The sequence below is a fragment of the Lathyrus oleraceus genome, chromosome 4 (genome assembly GCF_024323335.1).
Source record: "Lathyrus oleraceus cultivar Zhongwan6 chromosome 4, CAAS_Psat_ZW6_1.0, whole genome shotgun sequence".
Taxonomy (NCBI): domain Eukaryota; kingdom Viridiplantae; phylum Streptophyta; class Magnoliopsida; order Fabales; family Fabaceae; genus Lathyrus; species Lathyrus oleraceus.
The window spans coordinates 142,540,726-142,547,606 of record NC_066582.1 but is presented as its reverse complement, the minus strand read 5'-3'; the positions used below and the strand labels follow the sequence as shown (position 1 = coordinate 142,547,606).

General features: G+C 35.6%; 1 long non-coding RNA gene across 2 annotated transcripts; it reads right to left on the bottom strand.

Moving 5' to 3' along the window:
* Window positions 1-1,265: 1,265 nt before the first annotated feature.
* LOC127135290 (uncharacterized) lies at window positions 1,266-3,554 on the bottom strand. Of its 2 annotated transcripts, none has more exons than XR_007808500.1 (6): window positions 3,330-3,554; window positions 2,890-3,183; window positions 2,645-2,768; window positions 2,252-2,519; window positions 1,926-2,159; window positions 1,266-1,730 (listed from the first exon to the last, which is right to left on the bottom strand). It is a non-coding gene; the product is annotated as an uncharacterized LOC127135290 (long non-coding RNA). The 2 variants fall into 2 exon arrangements; XR_007808501.1 differs by having other exon boundaries at window positions 2,252-2,492.
* Between the last annotated feature and the right edge of the window lie 3,327 nt (window positions 3,555-6,881).

Sequence of the window (6,881 nt, the reverse complement as noted above, 5' to 3'; positions counted from 1 at the left end):
AAGGCCCAACAACACAAGTCAAACTCATAAAAACAATCAAAATGGCTAAAAGTATTTTTAAATAATTAAAAATATTCACAAAATCAATTAAATCATGAAAAATATTAATAATGATCTAAAAAATAATTTTAATTCAAAATATGAAAGAGGATTTTATTTAATTTTTTTTGGGTGAAACTCTCATATTTTTTGGATCAATATTAAAATTAATATGAATTAATGAAAATAAAAAGAATAAAATGAAAATTAGGAAATACAAAAAAATGTGGACCACTTGATCTCCCTCATTAATTGAGGTGGCAGATTAAGTCGTCATCAGCGCGCTTTCCACCATGGACTTAAGTCAATGCGCCACAAGGATGGTAATCAAAACCAACGCGTGAGATTAAAACAATTTGAATTAATCAGATGGCTCAGAACCCTTCCAACACATCAGCGGCGCTAAACCTTCGGTCACCTTCTCAGGCGAACCTCGCCGGACTAGTTCAGTCATCACCATCACATAAATGAAAAATGAGGACATGATCTGAAAGAAAAAATAGCGTAGAGCACGAATCTGACCTCGATTTTAACTAACTCCACATATATAGAAAGATATGAGGAGTTGAATTTTAAGGTGTGTCAACTGAGTTGCTTCGATTTGACCTTAAAGCAACTCAATCTTCTTGCCTACTGTCATACCCCGATTTTGGTCCTGAATTTTTCCATTTTTTTTCATTTTTCATTTGACATTTGGCCTAAAGTACATTTGCATACATTCATGACCAAAGGCAACCGTCCATTCCCAAATCCGTATTTTTTTGATAAACATTGGTTATCATCTAAGCTTTTCGATCATGGTGCTTTTTTTGATTACAAAATGGATTTTAGTTATTTGACTCTTTTTAATTTCCAATTTCAATTTAATTTCAGAGCAAATCTAATTCCAAACTTCAAATTAATCTTAATTGTTTTTTTTACTAATGATTCAAACTCTAATTGATTTTTTATTTTCAAATAAATGTTAGAATTGATATCAAAGTAATTTTAACAAATTATAGACTAATTTGATTTTAATTGGTTTTATTGGTTTTTGGATTTTAAATTGACATTTAGATGAGTTTTAGATTATTTCAAAAAATCCATATCCATTTCTACAACCACAAATTCATTTCATTCAAACCAAATTCCATGAATAATTTCAAACCAAGTTACAATTTCACTTCCAATTCATTCTACATTTTACATTAACCATTTTCAATCCATTTAAATCATTACAACCCACTACATTAATCATTACATGGGAGAATACAATTTTTTTGATAACTTTGACCAAGTGTTAACTTTGGTCAACAGCTGACTTTTTGGTCAACTTTGACCAAAGTCAACTCCTCCATTTTTGGCCACCTAAGACCTAATCTAACCCACTTGGCCTTGATTCATCATCCAGAAGTCACGTTTGATATGCTTTTGCTTTGTTTCTTCATTTTCAAGTAACTTGGCTTATTTGCAACTTCATGCTCACCATGCCATTACTTGAACTTTTTGCCTTGCCAACCATTCTCACCTTGCTAAATAGGTCCTTTATCTAACACAACCAAGAATCATAGTCCCATGGTCAAATACTACACTTACATTGGCCATTTGGACAAGAGAGCACACATGGGTTTGGTCTTGGATTCACTATGACAAACATCCTGCCATCTTGATCCTGCAGTAGCCATGATCCTGTCATGGAATGTGCCTGAAAACTGTCAAGCATACAAATCATTAGCCATGTAACATAACCAAAATGCATTTTGTGAGCCAACATCATCATGACAATCATGTATGTAAACATGATTTATGCAAACATGGTTTATGCATCCAAACATTTCAGCAACTTGAACATCAGGCCATGTTGCATCAAAACCAAAACCAGAAATGGAATTGAGCAGTTTGCATACCAATTGAACTATTCTGTACAAGAACAACACAGCTGCAGCAGACAGCAAGCCAATAATAGGCAGCATCAAACATACATCTTGCAATTCCATTCAGTTTTCAGCAGCACACATTAACACACCATCATCACGAATGACCAATTACGTAGTTCTCAAGTTGGCAATCTTGGCGATTCCAAGGATCCTAGTTCTTCTTTCTTGAATGGAACAAATGGAAATATGCATCTGGTTTGCTTCCTGAAATGAGAAAGGATGAGTATGAAGTTAGAGAAAAATCAGCTTTAAGCACATGGATGCTAGGAGGACTAGATTACATAATGTTACAATACCTGGATGTTGATGGAATTCAAAATATTGGCAGTGTACTAGGTCAAAGTATTGCTCTTAATTACTATGGCTGGCAGGTTGACGGAATGGTTGCAGAATTTACAGACATAGTCGTGAGATGCTTGCTTACAATAATGATCCCAAGGTAAAATTGAAGATGGTTTCAAAGTACCAGAAAAACATGTGACATCCGAGTCCGTCGATGGAGCTCCAGTTTTCAATCTAAGGCACTGCAGAAGGACACTGCCTCAGAATAAGAACATAGGAAGGCTGTAAGTACATAAGTTGTGAACAAGTGAGTCAATTAGTGTGAATATAGCAGGATACTACACTTGATTAATTTAAGAAGTAATGTCAACTCAAACTTCCATGGCATTCAGAAATCAACAACATACCATACATGAGCATACAACAAATAACAAGACATCGAGAATTGCGTCTTCATTCCAACAACAACGGCTTCACTTGCGCATCAAAGCTATGTTCGAACTCCATAATCGACAACAAGGTTCCACAAACCTGAAACACAAATTGATGAAACAGACTCGCGTTCAAATCTTCATTGAATCAAAATCCCATACTAAGCAATCCAAACTCGTGTGTGTAAAAAGCAGAATGACGTGGGAGACGAAGAACTTACCAAATTCAATGCACTAGAATCATAGCTTTGGTGCAGAAGGCTTGAGCTTGATGCAGAGAAGTTGCCCATGCTTTTACTAAATATTCACTGCAGTAAAAGATAAAAAAATTAGCAAGGCTGTAGAAAATTCAGAAAATACCCGAAATGGAATGGAGACAAAATTCAAAGAAAAAGCGCATGTTCAGATTATCGTTCCAAGAACAAGCATCAAACAGGACAATCCGAATTCTGAGCCCTGAAAGGAGTTCGCAGAGATACTTCTTGGATCACCAAAGACCAAATTGAAACCCTAATCTGCAAGATATAAAGAGGGAGGAGAATCACGAACAGAGGGAGGACGAAAAAATTGAGAGGCGGACAAAACACCACAAAAACCCTAATCCCAAAATCAAAACAAAACCAGTATTTGAAGAGGCGAAGGGAGAAGATTTAAGCATCACCTGAGTCATCGTCGTCGCCGAAGGTAAGATTTTCACTTGATTCTCTCTTTGAAACCATGGATTCACGCTCTCCTTGGGTAGTGTTGTGAGCGATTGAGGGACGGAGAGAGACGTGAGGTTGAGAGCGAAGGTTGAGAGAGAAAGAGAGATGACGAATGATTTTGAAAGAGCGTAGGTTGGAGATGGGTGATTGGGAAGAGAACGCGAGTGAGGGCGATGAGAGGTTCTTCCTTACTGTACCTCACATCTTCTTATTTTATTCTTTTTATTTAAAAGAAACAAATGCTTTAAACCATAAAAAATTAATTAATACGTTTAGTATTCCTGCTTCTTTTATTTAATGGTGTATAGTAATGAATTGCTTTTTGTTATTCCCAATCCATTAGCTCTAGAACCCAACAGCCAGGCGGCTGGGTTTAATTTCCTGTTTTTTTCTTGGTAGTCCAACAAACTATTTTTTATCTTAGTTTTTATTTTTAATTCTAATTTTTAATCTATCTTGGTTTACTTATCCGAATTAGCATTAAGATATCAATTAATCATGAATGGCCGAATGGAAAGAGAGCAATTTCACTCTCTTTAGTGTGAGGGGTTTGATACTTGGGGATAGCAATATTTGTGTTTATATTTGTTATGCTTACCACTTTATTTAATTTCTTTTCTATATAGTATCTTGTTATTTTATTTTATTTTTATTTATTCGATTTAGTCGATTTTTGTGTGTTAACTAATTTAGTTAGGTTAGTACCCATATCCATACTTTTACACGTGTAAATAATCATACTCAAATTTCATTCGATTTCAAAATACATTCCAAAAATAAATGTGAATCATTTCAAGATCATTTCAAATCAAACATAATATTCAAATCGTTTTTCTAAATAAAGTGTGGAAGAAAAAGATTATCCTGGAGGGAATATCCAGTCATAATCCCGAATATTAGGCTCAAGCTGTAAGAGCTTGCAAGCCATAAATATCCGTCTTCTCTCCAAAATATTTATAAATATTTAAGCCATGTTCTTATTAAAGTTGGAAGAAAAAGATTACCTGGATGGAATATCCAGTCGTAATCCCGAATATTAGGCTCAAGCTGTAAGAGCTTGCAAGCCATAAATATCCGTCTTCCCTCTAAAACATTCGTAAATATTTGAATCATTTTCTTAACAATATTGGAAAGAAACAGATTGCCTGGGTGGAATGTCCAGACGTAGTCCCGAGCGTTAGACTCAAGCCGTAAGAGCTTGCAAGTCACAAGTACTCGTCTTTCAAACTTTAAAATACTTAATTCCTACCTTAAATACTTTTTCAATAAAGATGGAAATGGAACATGGCGTATACCGTGCACTCCTGAGGCTAGGATTCGAGATGTATATCTTGCTCATCCAAGTTCTCGCCATTACTCAAAAATACATCCAACCAATTAAACTCTTTTCTCGCCGCCGTGCGACTAATCAAAAACCTTTTTTCATGAATGAAAGATATATTGTCTTAAGGTGATGCAAAACAATATTTCGGCCACGATTGTTGAGTAGAGATAAATGACTCTTTTCCGAATGTAGATTTATAAATCCGTTCAATGTGTGGTATGCGTCCACTCCTCATCTATTTTGGGTAAAACAATGTTTTCATCGATTAATACAGTATAGCTCTCGCTAAAATCGACCAACAAACAAACATTTTTCTACCCAGAATTACGTAAGCCTTGATTTCTCTTGCGAGATACGTAGGAGCAGGATTTTTAAATCTTGTCATTAGTCCTTCGTTAAAAAAATCCAAAAACATTTTCCTCTCTTTTATTCTTTCTTTCCCGCCTAATAACTTGAAAAGCCTAACATTTCAACTAACACTAACGCACACAACTAACCTAATGGTTCCCGTTGAGTACAACGGACGTGAGGGGTGCTAATACCTTCCCCTTGCGTAATCGACTCCCGAACCCTGATATTGGTTGCGATGACCATATCTTATCCTTTCTTTTAGAGGTTTTATCGATATTTCCCCTTTCCTTTTAGGAATAAATAAAGTTCGGTGGCGACTCTGTTCAGTCCATCCTTGCGAGCGTGCGATTGCGCTTCGTTTTAAAGTCGTATCCCCATTTTTTTCGAGGTGCGACACCTACATTGGTAGGACTTCAGACAACCAAAGATCCAAGAGAATTGATGAGAATTGAGTGAGAATCGAAGAGAAGAAAAATTCTGGAAAGTACCTTTAATGTTGTGTAGAACTTGATCTTGCTTGCTTCAATCCTTGCTTGATCACACTCAGGAAACTTGCAGAAGTGGTTTGGAAATGGAACAAAGCTTTGGATCCTGGAGTTTTTGGATCTCTAAACAGTGAGATTCAAACTCAATTTTCAGATTGAAAATTCTCAGGTTTTCCTTTGAATTATAAGTGTTTGAAAAGAGGAGGCAAAGCTGGCGCACAAGGCATCCTTCAAATAAGCTCAGAGGGCTTGTATTTATAGCAATTGGGAATGTTATTTGCAAACTTGAATTTGCTTCCAAATTTGGCAATGTCATGCACATGCTTGCACGGGAGCGTATAGACTCATGAAGCAATCCATTTTGGTCCAAATGCATCTGAAATGAAGTTGAAATGAAGCTTGGATGGCAAGGCAATGCTATGTGATGTTTCGAACATTTGAACTTTCCACTTGATGCAAACCTGTTAAGACCATGCGCATCCCTAGTAAACCTTGTCCAAAATGAAAGAAATAGGACTCTTTGGAAAGCTAAGATCAAGGGGAACAACTCTTATGTTGAAGACGTTTCCCTTTGGAACTTCGACCAAGGTGAATTTTGAGGTGGAAGTTTGGAAATTTCAACATGTTGAAATTTTTTCTAAGTGTCAAGCCATATACCTCAATGTTCCACCTTACGAAACTTTTTATGTGAGCTCCAAATGAGAAACGTGTCTTGATCAAAGTTGTATATCCTTCAAAGACCTTCAAAATGGTCACCAATTTCATTTAATTTGGATTTATAATGATAGAGTTATGCATTTTTGAAGTTGAGGAAAATCACTTGTTCAATGCTATAGGTAAAAAATGACCTATAATGTATCCTCATATCACATGCTCATAAAAGTTGAATTATATTTAACTCCAAACATCAAAGTTGAAGTAGACATCTTGAATTTGATTGTGCAACTTGTAAATCTTTCATCTCATAAAAATTGAGCAAGTTATGGCCTTGGGAAGTTGACTTTCAAATTAGGATTTAGACAAAATGACCTATAATGTTTCAACATATAAAATGACTTTACAAGCCAACTTAGGTCTAGACTTCAACATGAATGTTGTTTGTAATGTCATTTAGAGTAACTTTGATCTTGGAATCATTTTCATATGGTGAAAATTGTAAGAGATAGGGTCTAGGAAGACCCAGTTTTGATCAGATGAATTCATCTGGCCAACCACCATCAACCAACTTGCTAACTTGCAATCATCTCGACTTTTTAGGATCATGGTAGATCATATATGCATATGATGATGAAATTTTAAGTGTCCCTTCAGAAATTTGATTAATTGGTGAGGAATCTTGTTGAAGAAGT